The sequence below is a fragment of the Ipomoea triloba genome, chromosome 10 (assembly GCF_003576645.1).
Source record: "Ipomoea triloba cultivar NCNSP0323 chromosome 10, ASM357664v1".
Lineage (NCBI taxonomy): Eukaryota > Viridiplantae > Streptophyta > Magnoliopsida > Solanales > Convolvulaceae > Ipomoea > Ipomoea triloba.
This window is the reverse complement of record NC_044925.1, coordinates 9,350,459-9,372,371: the sequence shown is the minus strand read 5'-3', so window position 1 is coordinate 9,372,371 and position 21,913 is coordinate 9,350,459. Positions and strand designations below refer to the sequence as shown.

Sequence of the window (21,913 nt, the reverse complement as noted above, 5' to 3'; positions counted from 1 at the left end):
GGTCCACAAGCGATCCACGCTCGTGAACGGGCTTGTGGATATCCCCTGGGCGCAAAGGTTAAAGATTGTTATTGGAGGAAAGCTATTTAAAGGCCTAGATTAGATATTTTAGGAGCTTTTTGATCATTTTCAGATTTTTAGATTGTAGAGAGAGAAATTGTAGAGGAACACACTTTGCTCTTAGTTCAAGATCAACATTGAAGTCAAATTGTTTTTGGATTTTGATTGCAACTCCTTAGGTAATCTCTAATCTCTATCTTGATTTGCATTTCAATTTACCTTCAATTGCACTTTTCAATTGGTGAAATTAGGTTAATCTTGTTTTCAATTCCAAGCATGAGTAGCTAATTTCTTTTATAGGAATTGAGTTGTGAAGTGAGACATGATGCTAGTGTATATCTTTAATTCTCAATTGGGAGATTGAATTGCATTGAGTGGATGAATGATGTAACTTTTTGTATTCAACACCTAGGAGATCCGATTGAATGTATTTTATTTTTCAATTAAAGGATCTTTCAACTAGAGCATGGAATTTGTCAAAGATGGTATAGAGGTCAGATTTCAGTTTCATGGGAAAAAGCTAAGTATACCAAGAGTAATCATCAACAAAGATAACAAAGTAGCGATAGTTATTCGTAGATAACAAAGGAGTAGGACCCCAAATATCAGTGTTTATTAAATCAAGGACATTTGAACTAGACGACTCAACACGTGGCAAGGGAAATCATGTAGATTTTCACAATTGACACGTATTGCACAAACTAGAATTACAATGAACATTATTACTAGACCTACTAACCGAACAAGACTGCAGAATACGACTAAGCACACGAGAATGGGGATGCCCCAAATAACTATGCCAGACAGATGTAGAGGCACGAGCAGTGAGAAATGCAGATGGAGAAGAAATGGGAACAAGTAGTGTGTATAGCTCACCAAAGCTATTGCCCCGTAGAAGAATTTCCTTGGAGATTGAGTCTTTCACAACAAAGAAAGAGGGGTGAAACTCAAAGAACACTTTGTTATCTGAAGCAAATTTTTTAACAGATAATAAAGAGTTAGACAATTTTGGAACATGAAGAACATTAGACAATTGAAAAGATCTAGATGGGGTGTTTAAAGATGCATGACCAATGTGACTAATATGTAAACCTATACCATTACCAACTCGTAATGTGTCATCACCATTATATTCACTGGATGTGGAAAGGTAAGATAGGTTTGGAATAGCATGGTTTGTTGCCCCTATGGCAGGAAACCACATATTCGTATTCTGATACACATGATTTTATACATTTATTTGCCCCACGATTCAGGAGTTTTGTTGCTTATTTCCTTTACTTTGATACATTTAAGGCTCGTTTGCGTGTTGCATTTGATCAGTCTTAGTTTATTCACAAATGAGAAGCAAAGGAAGGATTTTCAGTCATCTCGGACTAGTTTTCGAGACATAAGGAATCTACCCCGGGACGGAAAGGAGCAACGGAGCACGAAAGGAGACAGAAGAGGACCAGGGGAGCCGCATCATGGCTAGCTTCACGGCCGTGATGTCGGCCGTGATCCCCACCGCAGACAGCAGCTGGCCACGCCACATCACGGCCCCGATCCCGGCCGTGATGGTGGCCGTGACCCGGCTGCTGTCCAGTATTTATTGCGCGTTTTTTCCTGTATTTTGGGTATTCCAAGCCCTAGTTTAGTTTAGTGCAATTTTTCCCTTCTTTAGAGTTTTCCATAGCATAGAATACAGCAGATTTACATCATTGAATTCGGTTTCGAGCTTGGAATCATCGTTTGGATTGGAATTACTCTCAATAATTGTTAGTAAAGTTTTCCCTTTTATTCTTTAATCTTGCAGCTATGTTTTCAATCTTTAATTCTTGCTTTGTTGTGTTTACTTCAATCATGCGTGAGTAATTCGCTTATGGGTTTGGATTAGGGGTCCATTGTTAATCTTGATGTTCAATTTGTGATTATTGCATAAAGGGATTGAATCTTTTCCCTAGGGTTTATGTTGATTTAGGGATTTCTTTCTACTTGTTATTGATTGATGGCCACAATTAATTGCTAGTCTAGGAGAGAGATTCATTACAACGAAAGTTGGATGGAGACCTCGAGCCTTACCAATTTCAACCTAATTTTCCTACTATGAGAATAGGGGTAATTTTGGGGGCTTACAATGCTTAGGTGCTTAAGGTTATGATTGATGCATCACGACAGTGGGGCAATTGTAGCCTAATTCTATTTATTGATTACGAAAGTAGCTGAATTGAATTCTTATGTGCATTGGCTATAAATCCCTAGGTTAACTATTCTTTCCCTAATTCTGAGATTGTTAGAACATCAAGATTACAACTCCCCTAATCTGGCCCATTCCCTTATCATCTAGTTAACTCCTTAATCAATTGCTTTCTTTTAGTTTTCATCATTCAGTTTTAGTTGCTTGGATTCTAGTTGATTCACGTACTCTAGTGTCTAGTACTTTTAATTCATACAATTACGTGTCATAACCCCAATCGTCAGCGGAACGACAATTTACACCCTCTTTTACACTCATCATTATACTCATCAAATTTTGGCGCCGTTGCCGGGGATTGGTTTATTTGGTTTTGATTGTGTGATTATTTTCTTACTGGCATTAGAGTTAGTGAATTTTAGGAGATCTGTTAGAATATGGCTCAAATTAGCCATTTGTCCATCACTCACGTTGCATTGCCGAAATTGCCGTTTCCTCCCATGTGTCATGCATTCCTTACGTGATTTCCGTCTTCCACTCTCATTCTTGCAAATGCCGTATCTAATGCTTTTATTTCATTATAAATAGCTTTCATTTCCTTTGTAATTAGTGCATCAATTCATTACAATTTGAATTCATTCTTAATCTCTCTTCTGTGTACGTAGTTATATGAATATATATATATATATTTCCCTTATAATTCTCATTTGAGAGTTTATATATATATATTTATTATATTTTCCCATTTAGTGAATTCATTTGTTATTTCTATTATTTTTCCTATTATTTAACTTCTATAATTCTCAATTTTCGATTATTCGCTTCCGCATTATTCCGCTATATTCCTAACAAGTGGTATCAGAGCGGTTTAATTGAGAATTATTTTCAAAGATGTCGACTGTTACCAAGTTCGATATCGAGAAGTTCGACGGGAAAATTAGCTTTTCTATCTGGAAGGTTCAGATGGAAGCCGTTCTAACCTAGAACGATTTGAAGAAAGCGCTAGCTGGGAAGAAGAAGAAACCAGCTACAATGACAGATGAAGATTGGGAAGATTTAGATGACAGGGCACGTTCAACCATTCAGTTGTGCCTATCTAAATCGGTTTTACGTGAGGTGATAGGTGAGACGACTACGTCAGGTTTATGGTCCGAGCTGGATTCACGCTACATGGACAAATCTCTGACGAACAAGCTGCGCCTGAAGGAGCGGCTGTACACAATCCGTATGACGGAAGGTACTTCAATTCAGTCTCATTTGGATGAATTCAATTCTATTTTATTGGACTTGGAAAATATTGATGTCATAATTGAAGATGAGGATCGTGATATTCTATTGCTTGTTTATCTCCCTATGTCATACAAGCATTTCAAAGAAATTATGCTGTATGGTAATAGTCTTGATGTCCTAACTTTCGACAGTGTTAAGTCGAACCTATTATCCAAAGAAAAATTTGACTTAGAAACTAAGTCTGATGACAAAGGTGATGGCTTGACTGTTAGGGGTCGTTCACTTGAAATAGGGAGTAGAAATAAAAAATCTAGATCCAAGTCCAAAGGACGTAAGTCCAACAAATCCTGTAAGTACTGCAAGAAGCATGGTCATGATGTGACTGAATGCTTCAAACTGAAGAACAAGCAAGAGAGAGAGAAGAAGTCTGCTGAGGCTAGTGTTGTTGAAAGTGATTCAGAAGGCGATGTTATGTTGTCTGTTAGCTCTGGTGACAAACGGAGCGAAACTGAGTGGATTCTAGACTCTGGTTGTACATTCCACATGTGTCCACACAAAGACTGGTTCATCTCTCTGGAACCAATTGAAGGTGGAGTTGTCTTGATGGGTAATGATACCCAATGCAAGGTTAGTGGAATTGGAAGTGTACAGATTAAAACTCATGATAACGTTATCAGGACTCTTACCAATGTTCGGTATATTCCTGATTTGAAATGCAATCTGATTTCATTGGGTACCTTGGAATCTCTGGGGTGCAAGTACACAGCTGAAGGTGGAGTTCTGAAAGTTATTAAAGGCCCTCTTGTTCTTATGAAAGCTTCTCGGAAGCTTGTACGTGTTACATGGCAGTACAGTGACAGGTTCAGTTGCGGTATCCTCATCGGTCTCTAATGCTGATCTCACTCAACTATGGCATATGCGTCTGGGGCATATGAGTGAGAAAGGCATGCATATCCTGAGCGAGAAAGGCCTCCTCGGTTCAAGTACGGGTAAATTACAATTTTGTGAGCATTGTGTTTTTGGGAAACAAAAGTGGGTTAGTTTCTCTACTGCTACACACCGTACCAAAGATGTATTGGAATATATACATTCTGATTTATGGGGACCGACTAAAGTCCAGTCTATGGGAGGCTGAAGATATTTTATGTCTATTATTGATGACTTTTCTCGTAAAGTCTGGGTCTATTTCCTGAAACATAAAAATCAGGCATTTTCTATTTTCAAAAAGTGGAAAATTCTCGTTGAGACTCAGACAGGAAAGAAGATCAAGAAGCTCAGGACAGACAATGGCTTGGAGTTCTGTGAGAGAGATTTCACTGAGTTTTGTGCAGCACAAGGAATTGCCAGGCACAAGACCTTGCCTGGAAAACCCCAGCAGAATGGTGTTGCCGAACGTATGAACAGGACTCTGTTAGAGAGAGCTCGTTGTATGCTCTCTAATGCTGGGTTATGGAAACGGCATGATTTTTGGGCCGAGGCCGTTTCTACTGCATCCTATTTGGTAAATAGGTCTCCACATTCATCCCTCGATTTCAAAATCCTAGAAGAAGTTTGGTCAGGTAATCCTGTTGACTACTGTATGTTAAGAGTTTTTGGATGTCCTGCATATGCTCATTCTAGTACGGGTAAATTAAACCCGAGAGCTGTCAAATGAATTTTCCTTGGTTATGCCTCTAAGTCAAAAGGATATCGTCTATTGTCTCCTGATTCCCACAAGATCATTCTAAGTCGAGATATCACTTTTGATGAAAATGCACTACTTTCTTCTAGAAAAGATCGTGTTGTTCCCAGTACAGGTGATACGTAGAGTACTGGAGAGAAGGTGGAGTTTGAGTTCAGGCCTATGAATAGTATTACTACCACTGATGGTAATACTAAAGATGAAGCATCTACTAGTACTGCGCCTCTCGTCGAGCCACAACGGGAGTATTCTATTGCCCAAGACCGGCCTAGGAGGATAATTAAAAAACCTGCTAGGTATGCTACTAGTGATGATGAAACCCACTTGGTTGCTTACGCACTTTCAGTTGCACAAGAGTTTGATGGTGATCCATCCGGTTATTTTGAGGTTATTTCCCGTGCCGACTCGTCCAAGTGGTTGGTTGCTTACCAAGCCTCTTCCAATTTGCTAAGTTCAAGCAATGTTTGAATTTAGTCGGCTGCTGCAATTGCTCTACAATAAATTTGATCCAAGGTGGAGATTGTTAGAATATGGCTCAAATTAGCCATTTGTCCATCACTCACGTTGCATTGCCGAAATTGCCGTTTCCTCCCATGTGTCATGCATTCCTTACGCGATTTCCGTCTTCCACTCTCATTCTTGCAAATGTCGTATCTAATGCTTTTATTTCATTATAAATAGCTTTCATTTCCTTTGTAATTAGTGCATCAATTCATTACAATTTGAATTCATTCTTAATCTCTCTTCTGTGTACGTAGTTATATGAATATATATATATATTTCCCTTATAATTCTCATTTGAGAGTTTATATATATATATTTATTATATTTTCCCATTTAGTGAATTCATTTGTTATTTCTATTATTTTTCCTATTATTTAACTTCTATAATTCTCAATTTTCGATTATTCGCTTCCGCATTATTCCGCTATATTCCTAACAAGATCAAGTTTTATTTTATTCATTATTCGAAAAACATAAAAAAATTATTCTTTATTTGCACTAACCCGTAACCAATTTCTTCCAAGAGTGTTTGTAGTTGTGATTGACATTAGGTTTCCCTCCTCTTATGCACACTAGATCGAAAGGGAGCACGAATCTTCATCCCTACGATCCAAATCTTGAGAGGAAGTTAAGGAGGGAGAAGAAGGTGTTACGTGATTGGCTTCGAGAGTTCCAGGACTTCGAAGTAGACATGGAGACCGGAGATAGTAGCAATACCGGGCAGCCAGCCCATACTGGTGTCAACACACAGCAACACTCGAGGCAGAGAGAGGTAGCTGAGGAGAACCATGGAGTTCGTGTCGATCCTCCAGTGGTAAATGTTCAGAATCAGGCATAGAACTTCATGGCCGATCCAAACCCGAATGTCTATGTTGGGGGAGGATTGGGAGCTCCTTTCATACAGCAGCAGCCTGCATATCAGCAGCCAGGCTATGGGGTTGGGATGCAAAATCTTCTCCATCAGATGAATCCCAATTTGGTCCAGCAATTTGCTCAGCAGTTCCCACAGGCCAACCCCGTGGCAGCTCACTTAGCTCCTGAGTTCAGTGAAGAAGATTGTATTGTGTATCCAGGAGTTGAGGCAAATAATTTTGAATTGAAAACTGCTCTCATTCAGATGGTCCAGAATAATCAGTTTGGAGGAGCTCGGGTCGAGGACCCGAAAGCCCATGTTGTGCACTTTGACCGAATCTGCCAGACTGTCAAGATGAATGGCACTACTAGTGACGCCATCAAGCTGAGACTGTTCCCTTTTTCCCTGAGAGATAAAGCACTGATTTGGTTGAATTCCTTTCCAGCCAATCATTTCATTACCTGGGAGCAGCTCTACAAAGCTTTCATGCAGGAGTACTGTCCTCCTTCCAAGGCTGCTAAGCTAAAGAAACAGATTCAGAATTTCCAACAGTTTGGCAATGAAGATCTTCCTGAGGCTTGGAAGCGGTTCAAGGAGTTGAGGAGGCAGTGCCCGAAGAATCTGATGACTACAGGTGATTTTATTTCATCATTCTATGAGGGGTTGGCTAATCGGTCGAAGGTTATTCTGGATACCTCATCCTTTGGGGATATTTTCATTGACATGGGCCCAGAGGCTGGAGAGCAGTTGATTGAGAGGATCACCTCTAACAACACTTACTGGTACACTGAGGGGGATGATATACCCAAAAGAGAGAAGCCAGCTGGGATGTTTGAAGTTGAAGACAAGATGACAATGCAGGCTCAGCTGAATTCCATACAGCACATGCTAAAGCAGATAGTACATGCTCCTACTCAGAGTGTCCAGGCTGTTGCTCAGCCTCCACTGATTCCACAGAATCCTTATGTTCCTAACCCTTATTCTGTGCCACAGGTACCTCTTGTAGCCTGTTGTGCAATTTGTGGTGGAAATCATGCAGCTCAGACATGTTACCTATTAGACTCCGGTAACCAAGTCCCTCAGCCTAATGTGGAGCAAGTTGATCTCATTGGTTATTCTAGACCACAGGGCCAGGGGCAAGGTTATGGGAACGATCAGCAGCAAGGGAGAAATCAGTTTGTTCCCTCTTGGAACAATCAGGGAAATCAAGTGAGGAACAATCCACCAGGTTTTCAAGGTAATCAAGGGAATAGAGATGGCAATCAAGGAACTCAGTGGAGAAACAATCAAAATAATCAGAATTCTAATCAAGGGTAGTTCCAGCAAGGGAATCAGAATTTCGGGAACACTCAGGGTCAAGGTTTCTCTAGACCATCTCAGGATATTGATATGCAGACTCTCATGAACACCATGATAGCTCAGATGAGCAAGTTACAGGCAACTGTAGAGTCTCAACAAGTACTGATAGAGAGCCTCACGGGGCAACAGCAAGGTGGTGGTAATCAGTTTTCTAATCAAGCCTCATCTTCGAATGGTAGACTGCCAGCAAGCACAGAAAATCCAAGGAAGCAGGTGAATGCAGTGACCACGAGAAAAGGATTAGCTTTGAAGGATCCTCCTTTTCCTTCAGATGATCCAGTGCCTGAGAAAATTGATAAGAAGGATGAGGGCATTCAGGTTGAGGATGTTCCTGATGAGAGTGAAGAGGAGCCTGTGTTACAGAGAGACAGTGCTAAGGGGAAAGCCCCAATGCAAGATTAGAGTGCTCCGAGCAAGAAGCCTGAGAAGAAAGATAAGCAGATTGGTGACTCAGTTGTTCCTTGCAATCTCCTGCCATTTCCACAGAGATTGTGGAGATCCAAGGAAACTGAGAGAGAGAATAAGTTCAAGATGATACTGGATAAGTTGGAGATATCTATGCCCTTTGTTGATGCAGTGACTCAGATTCCTTCATACAAGAAATTCCTGAAGGATATTATGAGTAACAAGAAGAAGTTAGAAAAGAGTGTTGTGGTAGATCTCAGTGAGGGGGCATTGACATGTGCAGCTCTTCAACAAAAGTTGCCTCCCAAGCTGAAAGATCCGGGTAGTTTTACCATTCCCTGTATCATTGGGGGATTTGTAGTGGGCAGTGCCTTATGTGATCTGGGTGCCAGTGTTAGCCTGATGCCATATTCCCTTTGTAAGAGGCTTAACCTGGGCAGCCCAAAGCCTACCACCATGACTCTCCAAATGGCTGACAGATCCATTAAGCGCCCAGTGGGAGTTCTTGAAGACATCCCGGTGATGGTTGATCAGTACTTCATACCGGGAGATTTCGTGATTCTGGATATGGAAGAGGATACCAAGGTTCCCATTATCCTTGGTAGGCCTTTTCTAGCTACTGCTGGGGCTCTCATAGATGTAAGTAGGCCTTTTCTAGCTACTGCTGGGGCTCTCATAGATGTAAAGAGGGGAAAGCTTGTGATGGAGGTGGCTGGCCAAGATGTAAAGAGGGGAAAGCTTGTGATGGAGGTGGCTGGCCACAAAATTGAATTGGGAAAGCTTGTGATGGAGGTGGCTGGCCACAAAATTGAATTTGGAAAGCTTGTGATGGAGGTGGCTGGCCACAAAATTGAATTTGGTATCTTTAAGATGGTCAAACACCAACCCTCTTACATCGATGAGTGTCATGTGATTGAAGTGCTGGAACAGTGCAGTGCAGAGGTGGAAGAAGAGGAGGATGAGGACTCCTCTGAACCAGTTGCTGAGGAGTTGGAGGATTCACTAGAAATAGTGGTTTCTCTTGCTCCATTCGAAGAGGAGCAGGCCCCGAAGGTAGAATTGAAACCTTTGCCTTCTAGTTTGAGGTATGCATTTCTTGGCTCTAATTCTACTTATCATGTGATCATCAGTTCCTCTCTGAAGGAGGAACAAGTTGAGGAACTGTTGACTGTGCTCAGAAAGCACAGGAAAGCTATTGGGGATTTAGTTGGCATTGATCCTAAGTATTGCATGCATAGAATTTATTTAGAGGATGACGCCAAGGCTAGTGTGGAGCCCCTCAGGAGGCTAAACCCCAATCTGAAAGATGTTGTTAAGAAGGAAATTTTCAAATTGCTTGATAATGATATTATCTACCCTATTTCGGATAGCAAGTGGGTTAGTCCCATTCATGTTGTTCCGAAAAAGGGCGGTATTACTGTTGTTGAGAATGAGAATAATGAGTTGATCCCTACTAGACTTGTCACTGGACATCGTATGTGCATTGATTATAGAAGGTTGAACAAGTCTACTAGGAAAGATCACTTCCCCTCCCTTTCATTGACCAGTTGCTGGAGAGAATGTCCTGCAACGAATATTTCTGTTTTCTAGATGGTTTTTCAGGTTACTTTCAGATTTCTGTCCACCTGAATGATCAGGAGATGACTACGTTCACATGTCAATATGGCACCTATGCTTTCAAGCGTATGCCATTTGGCTTGTGTAACGCACCAGCAACATTCCAGAGATGCATGATGTCCATTTTTCAGAGTTTGTGGAGGAAATTATAGAGGTGTTCATGGATGATTTTTCTGTCTATGGGAAGTCATTCAGTGAATGTATCTCTAATCTCGAGAGAGTGCTATGCAGATGTGAGGAAGTAAATCTTGTGCTCAACTGGGAAAAGTGTCACTTTATGGCTTCAGAAGGCATTGTTCTTGGGCACAGGGTGTCTGCAAGGGGAATTGAGGTAGACCCAGCAAAAGTTGAGGTGATTGCTAAGTTACCACCCCCTAATTCTGTGAAGGGAGTGAGGAGTTTTTTAGGTCATGCTGGGTTCTACAGGAGATTCGTTAAAGATTTCTCGGGGCTTGCTAAGCCCCTTACTCATTTGCTTGCTAAAGATGTCCCCTTTGATTTTGATGATTCTTGTCTTGTGGCTTTTGAAAAATTGAAAACTGCTTTTTGCCATGCCCCCATTACTCAGTGTTCTTCATCATTGTCATGCTTCACCTTATGGGGGACACATGAGTGCTGATCATACTGCCTTGAAGGTGTTGCAGTCAGGTTTGTTTTGGCCTACTTTGTTTGCCACTGCTAAAGACTTTGTGAGCAGGTGTGATAGCTGCCAGCGGACTGGCACTGTTGGTAAGAGGCATGAGATGCCCCAGAGAGGAATTTTAAGGGTTGAGATATTTGATATCTGGGGAATGGACTTCATGGGTCCGTTTCCTCCTTCTTTCGGTAATGAGTACATTCTGGTGGCAGTGGATTATGTGTTTAAGTGGGTGGAAGCAATAGCAACTCCGAGGAATGATGCGAAAACTGTAATCAAGTTTGTGAAGAAGAATATTTTCTCCCGGTTTGGTATGCCTAGGTCCTTTATCACTGATAATGGGACTCATTTTTGCAATAAGTTGTTGGAGAAGCTCTTGGTTAAGTATGGGATTTACCACAGGTTGTGTACACCATATCATTCACAGACCTGTGGACAAGTGGAGCTGGCAAACAGAGAAATCAATTCAATTCTGGAGAAAGTGGTGAGTGCTAACCGGAAGGATTGGTCACTGAAATTAGATGATGCTTTATGGGCTCTCCGGACTGCATTCAAGACTCCTATTGGTGTGTCCCCATTCAAGCTTGTTTTTGAGAAGTCATGCCATCTACTAGTTGAGTATGAGCACAAGGCATATTGGGCAGTTTCGAAGTTGAATTTGGATGAGAATTTGTCTAGAGAGAAGAGGTTGTCATTGAATGAGTTGGAGGAGTTCCGGATGGATGCTTATGAGAATGCCAAAATTTACAAGGAGAGAACCAAATACTTTCATGATAAGAGGATCCTAAGGAGGAGTTTTGAACCAGGTGATCAAGTATTGCTATACAACTCCCGGTTGAAACTGTTCCCTGGGAAGCTCAAGTCTAGATGGTCAGGACCGTTTAAGGTGGTTGAGCAATCTCCATCTGGTGCGGTTACTATTGTTGGCACTACTGGTGATCCATTTGTGGTCAATGGCCAAAGATTGAAGTTTTTCAATGTTCCAGAACCAAAGGAAGAGATGGCTAAAGTAGTTTGGGATTTCTTTATTCCCAGCTACACTTGATGATCAAATGGCTGAGTCGAGCTGACGATAGTAAACTCAGCGCTTCATGGGAGGCACTATGACACCCCAACTTTTCACAAGCCGAGATAGCTAAACTTTAATGCAAAAGCTGCATATCTCAACTATCAACATACATAGCGGAAGCGATTAAAAACCTAAAGGGGTATCATGCCACATCTAGGTAAGAAAAGCACGGCCTAGATGCACAGGCTAACCAAAAGAACTGAACTGCATAGATAATAAATCCTCAAACATGTCTAAAACATCTGAAATCTAAACAAGAGTACATAGTCTCATCATTGGCACACAGGCCCAAAACACAAGTCTAAAACAACATAACTATGTCTAAGCTGCCTCATATAGATAAGCTCTAGCGCGCTCTCGCTTAGACTTATTGCATTCCTGGAAAACATACAAGAAACCATTAGCAAAAGACTGCTAAGCAACCACCACTCACACCCGCAAGGAAATATAGATATATAGTAAGTTGTAAATAGGTTTACACACCCATATAGAATATAAACACCAATGAACTGTTCAATACTTAAAATCGGATACTCAACAATAACACGCTGAATAAAGGATAAACCAAGACTTCTCAACAATACAAATATTCAACTGAATTGCACAAGACAACAAGATATCAACAGAATCAAGAACTCAACAGAATACTCATAAGGAACGATCAACAAGAATATATCCAAGAATAACCAACAACAAACGAGATACGAGATAACTCAAGAATCAAGTAAAGAGAAACCAAATAGGCCTCAACCTAAGGATAAGTACTAACCCTTACCCTCCAACCAACACCAATCCTCATACCAAACATCAAACCAAACTCAGTTCACGGAGGTAAATGATACCCGAATCATAAAGGCAAATGGTGCCCAAATACGCGAAGGCAATTCGTGCCCAAATATATAGAGGCAAATATTCCTCAACTACCAAAGTGGCAAATAGTGCCGATATACACAAATGGCAAATAGTGCCCATATACACAAATGGCAAATAGTGCCCATATACACAAATGGGAATTAAAGCCTCAAGAATACACAAAGATACTCAAAGGTCCACCAACCATATCCAACCTCAACCTCAGCCCAAGAACAACCGCTCAGAGTGTTCATCTCAGATATGAACACAACCCAACTCCCAGATAATATAATCAAGGATTCAACAAAGCAAGGGATTCAAAAGATGGACCAAGAGGTAGGAATAAATACTCCAAAGACATGGTAAAATACCCAACAAAATACTCCAACAAGATTCAGAACAAAAGGGGAAACAACCAAACAAACAGATCACAGAATAGCTCACTGGAACAGAACTCCCAGTAGCCTGACGGAACAACCCAGCGGAACCCCGCCCTCCGCCACTCTCCTCCGCAAGGAGGGAGCGGACCTCCTCAGCGGACCTCCCTCTTCCGCCAACCCTCACCGTGAGCCACTTACGGAAGACTCTAACAGGACACATTATACCGCTGGGGTACTCCGCAAGGGCAAGCCCAACCTCAGATCACAGACTCAGACATAATACGCAATGTTCATATCAGAATACAAAGATAGGATCAGATTACTCAGATTATAACTCCCAGAAGCCAAATAAACAAGGAATCCATATCAATAAATATCTATAAGCATCAATACACAAAGGATCAAGAACACAAGTTCATAATCCATCAAAGATGACTTTACAGACAACAACAAATAGGCTAACAGCAAGGAAATCATCAGGATTCCAATACACCAAATAATATCATAGATTGAGATGTGAAAATAGATTTTGGTGGACATAGTGGTTACCTCTTGAAGCGTACTAATCCAAAGCAACACCAATCCTAAGCTCATCTCACAAGCTAGGTCCATAATCATGAACCTGAAGATTAATATAATCTAACATGATCACTAACTACCACCAAAACAAGGATATTGATATTCCTAATCCTATTTAGGAGCTTCAAATACTAATCTATACGTAAGCTATAATACTATAACTAACACTAAAACTATAAGCTCAATAATAAACCATAATATTACCTTAATCATGATGCTTAGCCAAGGATTCGAACCTAAGCCCTCTAACTCAACACTATGACACCATACCACCACGCTACACCCTTCCTTTCTACTATGTTACGCCAACAACAACACAAGGCCATCCGCCACTGTCAAACTCCATTGTCACAGCCATGTACTGCCGGAAGAAGATCGGAGACGTAGGCCACCGCTCTGCTGCTAGCCGCACGGAAGAGGGAGTGCCGCCACCTCCACCGCTGCACGACGCCGGAAACAGAGCTTGCTGCTCAAACCGCCGTCAACCACTACCGACACCATGGCTGCCGTGGAAGCTTCGCTGGAGATCGTTGCAGCTGCGAGATACCACCACAGCCCACGCTTGCCGTCATTGCGCCTCCGGATCAACCATCGCTGCTCGCCGATGACGCCACCGTGCTGCTCCGCTGATGCTACCGTGGATCTTCATTACGTGGTGAGAAGCTGCTGCCATATCTTCACTTTCTACGCTATTCGCGGAGATGAGGAATGGGAAGCTACTTGCCGGCGATCTTCATTGTTGTTGCCGTGATGGATATTCGAGAGAGACGAGATGGATAGAGAATGGAGAAGCAGAGAGTGGAAAGACAGAGGTAGGAGGGTATTTTGGCTGCTGATCATGTAGCTAGGTTACCCTATTTAGAAACTATATATCTTGGATTGGGCTATTTATGGTAAGACTAAGATTGGTTGGGTCATTAACCATAGTCTATAGGACATGTATATACATACTCATGGGCTTAGTATAATCTTAAGAAAATATAAATCATGTGGGCTCAATTATATAATATATATACTATGTCCATAAGTAGTGGCATAACAATAGGTTATGTATATAAAATACATTATTCCAAGCCCATAATGAAATGATTATATTTAAGAAATCATTTTAATAATTGTTTAATAAGAAAATAACCCCTTATTATATTTAAAAGAATAGTAGGGAATTTCGGGGTGTTACAGGCACCCCATGTTATCCTTTACTTTTCGCACTTTATTTTTCTGCACTTTTCTTTTTTTATTTTTAATTCGGAGTAGAGTTAGGAATTCTTCTTTGTTTACGGGGTGTTCCTTGGGTTATTTTGGTGAGAGATTTGCACTGTTTTACTTTTGAAAGAGTGGGGAATAGTTAGAATTGAAGAGGTTAGGCTGTGAAACAGTGTAGAAGAGCTTTAGGGAATATTTTGGACTAACTTGCAGGTGAAACCGAACTTGGGCGCAAAAAGAACAGAAGTGTGCAAAGAGAAGCCTGGATCACGGCCAGGCTCACGGCCGTGACGCCTTGGCGTCGTTTTCCATCAGAACAGAGCAAAGTAGGGCTCTGGGTCACGGGCCACATCCCGGCCGTGACCCAGGCCGAGACATCCGCCTAGAAATTCCAGTCGTACAGGCTAAAAGAAGGCTCTGGGTCACGGGCCACATCCCGGCCGTGACCCAGGCCGTGAGGGTTGTCCAAAATTTCCAATACCGAATGGGTAAAAGAGAGCTCTAGGTCACGGGCCGCATCCCGCCGTGACCCAAGCCATGATTTTATACATTTATTTTCCCCACGATTCAGGAGTTTTGTTGCTTATTTCCTTTACTTTGATACATTTAAGGCTCGTTTGTGTGTTACATTTGATCAGTCTTAGTTTATTCACAAATGAGAAGCAAAGGAAGGATTTTCAGTCATCTCGGACTAGTTTTCGAGACATAAGGAATCTACCCCGGGACGGAAAGGAGCAACAGAGCACGAAAGGAGACAGAAGATGACCAGGGGGGCTGCATCACGGCCAGCCTCACGGCCGTGATCCCCACCGCAGACAGCAGCTCGCCACGCCACATCACGGCCCCGATCCCGGCCGTGATGGTGGCCGTGACCCGGCTGCTGTCCAGTATTTATTGCGCGCTTTTTCCTGTATTTTGGGTATTCCGAGCCCTAGTTTAGTTTAGTGCAATTTTTCCCTTCTTTAGAGTTTTCCATAGCATAGAATACAGCAGATTTACATCATTGAATTCGGTTTCAAGCTTGGAATCATCGTTTGGATTGGAATTACTCTCAAGAATTGTTAGTAAAGTTTTCCCTTTTATTCATTAATCTTGCAGCTATGTTTTCAATCTTTAATTCTTGTTTTGCTGTGTTTACTTCAATCATGCGTGAGTAATTCGCTTATGGGTTTGGATTAGGGGTCCATTGTTAATCTTGATGTTCAATTTGTGATTATTGCATAAAGGGATTGAATCTTTTACATAGGGTTTATGTTGATTTGGGGATTTCTTTCTACTTATTATTGATTGATGGCCACAATTAATTGCTAGTCTAGGAGAGAGATTCATTACAACGAAAGTTGGATGGAGACCTCGAGCCTTACCAATTTTAACCTAATTTTCCTACTATGAGAATAGGGGTAATTTTGGGGGCTTACAATGCTTAAGTGCTTAAGGTTATGATTGATGCATCACGACAGTGGGGCAATTGTAGCCTAATTCTGTTTATTGATTACGAAAGTAGCTGAATTGAATTCTTATGTGCATTGCCCATAAATCCCTAGGTTAACTATTCTTTCCCTAATTCTGAGATTGTTAAAACATCAAGATTACAACTCCCCTAATCTGGCCCATTCCATTATCATCTAGTTAACTCCTTAATCAATTGCTGTCTTTTAATTTTCATCATTCAGTTTTAGTTGCTTGGATTCTAGTTGATTCACGTACTCTAGTGTCTAGTACTTTTAATTCATACAATTACGTGTCATAACCCCAATCCTCAGCGGAACGACAATTTACACCCTCTTTTACACTCATCATTATACTCATCATATTCTAACCAGTCTCTGAAGAAAAATCATGATAAGTTATATTGGCATGTGGATGTTCCCTCGTGTATTGATAACAATTAAGAGCAGTGTGACCTAAAGTGCCACAAATTAGGCATTTAAGGCATCGATTACCTCTTCTATTACCACGACCGTGATTGCTTCGACCTGCCCCTCAGTTTCGTCCGATACTGTCATCACGATTCTGACCAGTAAAATACCTTCAGCCTAGTTGCTGTTGATTTGGACCACTAGGAAAGGCGCCAGTACTGAACTGCTGCCATTGCCTAGAGGAACGTCCACCACGCATCTGCCCATAGCCGCAACTGGAGCTTCCTCTCTGCATTGTGAAGACAGTCGGTGAGGGGGCCCCGTACTCACCGCCTACGTTGAATCCCTCCACACCGAGAAGGTCGGCAAGCTCTTGCAAGGTGACTGGACTCCACGAACTTTAAGCGACGTCGTCACTACTCTAAACTTTGGCCGTAAACCCCTGAAGACATACAAATTTTGTTCTTTAAGACTTACCGGCCGACAAACAATACCAAGCCTTCAACAATGATTCTCGCATGGCTGATGTAGTCTGCTACCGACGAATCGCCTTGTCGCAGCCCTTGCAGTTCGCCTAGCAGATTGAGAGCACGAGAATGTAAGGAAGACGTGAGGGATTGTTTGATCGCCTCCCATACAACTTTGCTTGTGCCACAACCAAGTGCAAGCGCCATTACTTCATCGGAGAGCAACGAAATTAACATTGAGAGAACCGCTTGGTCTTGACGCACCAAAGTCGCATGGTCAGGGTTAGGTATCGCCAGGGCACCCTCAACGGTAGCAGTGATAAAGGCGGAGGGACATGTGTTGGAGCCATCAACAAAACCCATCAAATCGTGTCCACGAAGAAAGGGAACAACTTGTGCACACCAGAATAAATAATTTTTATATGTCAACTTTATGCTAATAAAGTGATGTGCAATAGATAATGAACTCACGATCGAAGAGACCGAAGAAACAGCAACATTAGAGATGGTCCGTTCAGAGGAATTGATAGATCCGTCGGCCATCAGAAAGAAACCCTAGCTAGCTGATACCAGATGAGAACTGTATAGTTTGTATTAATTGAATTTAATGATAAGAGTACAGATATAGTGATATATATACAAGAGGAATCATAGGGAGACTAGGATAGTGAGACTAGGGTAAGTAGTCACAATCTGACTCAAATACATAGAGTCCTAATAGCCACTACTAAGCGTCCGGTACACTAAGCAAAGACCGTTGCACATGTAATATAAATAGTGGACCCTATGATAGATAGGGACGCACTCTAAAATTTTGTACTAATACTCTTAACAGTACAATTACTTCTTTCCTAATATACTACGGTAACATATTTCCCGTCATATATAATTTATTTATGCTTTAATTGGCTGACACAATTGTCATGTTATAAGTTTTGCTCATTTTATTTCATGAGTTATTATGTATCAATATTGAAAAGGGAAAAATACCAAATGAATTAAAGAAAACTCTATAGTTACAAAATTTTTCGGTACATATTTTTAAAAAATCACTTAGCTATTGATCAAATTCAATGTATTTTTTGAATGTCCATGTGAGATAATAGTGTGTATTACTAGAGTTGCAACTTATAACATATTTATGTGAATTTTAAAAAGAAAAAAAAAACACTAGAATCATAATTTTGGTATCGCACGAGCTACTAGCATTGTGCATATATGCACGCACTAAGCACGTTGCATTGGTTGGCGTGTGAGGTTGATGCGATTATGTTGGTCCGTTGGTTGAATGTTGAAATGGCATACCCACCCAGGAATAGGATGACACAAATTATAGCTTTGTTGAACAAACCTTTATAGCCCCCAATCTGGACTTTTTCTTCCAAAGCTATAAATAAATAAATAATATATATATATATATATATATATATATATATATATATATATATATATATATATATGAGCCATTTCCATTTTTGGTCTTACTATTATTGGGGCATTGCCAATTTTAGTTCACTTCATTAATTTTTGTCACATTGCGGCCAGTCTTATTTAGTCCTTACCACTTTTAGTCCATTGTTAAATTTTTTGTCGAATAACCGTCCAAAACAGGGTATTTTGATCTTTTCATGTTTTGATTATCTCCTTCACCCTTTGCAGTGGTTTTCCTTATACATTTTCATCCAATGAAGAGGTCCGGCGAAAGCCATGGGTTTGTAATGCGGCTCACATGGCTTTCGTTGGACCTCTTCATTAGATGAAAATGTGTAAGGAAAAACTACTGCAAAGGGTCAAGGATATGACCAAAGCATGAAAAGACGAAAAATACCCCTGTTTTGGATGGTCATTTAACGAAAATTTTAACGGTGGACTAAAAGTGACAAGGACTAAATAAGATTGGCCGCATTGTGGCAAAAATTAATGAAGTGGACTAAAATTAACAATGCTTCAATAACAGTAAGACCAAAAATGGAAATGACTAATATATATATATATATATATATATATATTCGTGTATGTATGTATGTATTTATGTACCAGTACGTGTGTATGTATGTATAGCTTCTCCAAGCCCACAATTCTTGATCATTTTCCCTTTGACTGCTAAGTTGCAGATTGCAGTCATGAGTGACACTGTTACACAACAATTGGCAGAGAAAATCAATTAAAATTGCTTTGTTTAGGATCAGTAGTTTAATTTTAGACGTCGTTGACCATTGTGTTTTTTTTTTATTTAACTATTTACTTCTCATAGCTGAGGAGTTTTTCACTTTTCATTTTTTAATATTTATTTTTTATAGACACGTGCATCGAAGAATTTATTCTACTATACCTCTTTCATCTACTTGTATGTTTTATTCTTTTTTATTATTAATAAAAAAATTACTTGGTCAGTAGGGTCTGCTAACTCTATCATACCTAATGTAATATTCAATTTTGATGGTATGGGTGTGCTAATTTTAATTTTATTTTTATATGAGGATTGTTCATTGGATTTGTGTTAAAAGTGTTTTTAAAAATATATAATTAACAAAAATATCAAAAAGAGATGGGAAGAATGATAAATTACAATATAATTGAGCAAAGAGAAGAAAGGGAAATCTACAGCCATAATTTATCATCTATATGGTTAAAACTAATCCAACGTGTCATGATGAAAGTTACATTATTTCATTGTTTAAACATATTAAATGATAAGCATTTGAAAACTTTATTTGGCATTACATATTTGGAGGGTGTAGGTAGTGATCATGATTTGATAATTGAGAGATACATAAAGATGATGTAAGTGATAAAGGATGAGAAGATAATGAAAAGAAAATGACAGCTGCTGCTATGGAAAGAGAGAGAGAGTATAAAATTATTCTATTTTATAAAATTTTGTCCAAAGTTAGTCTACCTGCCATTGAGATCACTAAGATCAGAGAGGCTAATTGGTAAAGGGAAATAATATAATGGATGCAGCATATAGTTTACATGTATGTATATTTGTAAAGGAAAAAAGATCAAGTACTTTGCCATTTCCACCATTGCTAAAAGGACATGTACCCAAATTCAAATTGAAATGCATACAAATGGAAATGCTATAGTATTGTAAAATAATACTTAAAGACTTCGAAATTAATTGTATATTTATATAATAGAATGTTTTCTATTATTTATTTTTTCTAAGATTTTCAAGTTCTTATTTCTTGTTATATATAAAGTTATTTACATTTACATATATTGAGTAACTGTTTTTTTATTACTTAATAAAATATTACAATATTATTTAAGATCATATAAATATACTAGTTAATTCAACTTTTAATTCCTCATATATTATGTTTTTTCACTCGTAATTCTCGACTTTAAAATTGATTAAATTTAGTATTTGATTTTTAACCGCTGTCACTTTTAGTTTGAGGTCGGCTAGTATCAAGTTTGTTACAAAATTTAATCTTTGAATGACTAAAACAAGTTTTCAAAAGTCAAATATCAAATCTAGTCAATTTTTAAGTAGAAAACAGAATTATGAAATACTAAATTTGGAATTAACTCTAAAAATATCAAAACATGTATGTGGTAATTAGTGAGGATGATAGTAAGTAGATATGTAAGTTGTGATGGCGTAGATAGGTAGGAGTTTTATATAATATACAAATAATAGTAGTGAGTAAATGTAAGCAATGATAATACGTAATAAGTCGTTGTGAATGATAGATATGGTGGTAGGGTGTGGTTAGATAAGAGTGGGTATATAAATATGTGGTGGTAGGGTATAGGTTGGTGGTGTTGAGTTTTATAAGTAGGTAGTGATTATGGTAAATAATCAATAATAGCAATATTATTGGTAATGGTGGAGGTGACAAGTGGTGATAAGTAAATTTATAGGCTATAAACAATACACAATAAAATAAAAATAATAAAATAAAATAAATAATATACACTACATATGTCTTATTTTACTTGTCTTGTTTAATATTTGTTGGTCAAACCAATTATTTATTCTTTACTTATTTTTTTTAGTATTTTCTTATAATTTTTTTTATTTTTTAGAAATAATTTTAATGTAGTTTTTAAATATATAAATTTTATATATTAATACTAAACTTAATATTATATTGAATTGTAAACAATTTCAGTCAAGTCTCATTAATCAAACTAGACATATAAAATGGGACGGCGCGAGTGTATATAAGGTGAAAGTTCATACGAAATGATGATTGTGATTTTATTTGAAAATATTTAAACAAAATCTTTTCTCATCAATTCTAAGTTGAAAAACAACCATTTTTATTTTCTACTTTCTATTTTAGAAATATAATACGGAGTAGGTTATTTTAAACTAGAAACTCCATTTTTTTTAGAGAATTGAAGAATTCTTCAATTACTAAAGAAACCCTAAAGTTTGAATCATTCTATTTTTTAATTCATCAATGGGTAAAAAGCAATTTTAACATTTTAAATAGTAATGATTTAAAAATTAAATTATATTGTATTACAAATGTCATTATTAGGTCTCATAAAGTAACTATGAGTTTCTCTCGTCACTCAAAAGAAAAACAGTAACTATTTTAATTCTAGTGTTCATATTTTTGTTCTTATTAGCTTGTATAAAAAATGATAGTAGGCGTAACGCATAGAATTAGAACATGCATCAAATTTAAGATAAAACTAATGACTATTGTGATTAGAGAGATCAACCTAATCACTTTAACAATCAAGTAAGATGGTATTTAGCATTTACTACATTATATAATTAAATGATCAAATTTATACATTGTGAATTGCTACTATTTTAAGGATAAAATAGTTTTTCTCTCTTCATTTAATATTCATTCTCTCCATGAATGTTTAACAAACTATTGTAATTTCTTAAAATATAACATTGTATAAAATGACATATTAAAGGTAATGTTACTTATGCAAAAAAAAAAAAAAAAAAAAAAAAAAAAAAAAAAAAAAAAAAAAAAAAAATAAAAAAAAAAAAAAAAAAAAAA

At 38.8% G+C, this 21,913-nt stretch overlaps 1 long non-coding RNA gene across 1 annotated transcript; it reads right to left on the bottom strand.

Moving 5' to 3' along the window:
- Positions 1-11,927: 11,927 nt before the first annotated feature.
- On the bottom strand, positions 11,928-14,205 carry LOC116033582. Its single transcript, XR_004100876.1, has 3 exons — positions 13,604-14,205; positions 13,370-13,442; positions 11,928-11,966 (listed from the first exon to the last, which is right to left on the bottom strand). It is a non-coding gene; the product is annotated as an uncharacterized LOC116033582 (long non-coding RNA).
- Positions 14,206-21,913: the final 7,708 nt, after the last annotated feature.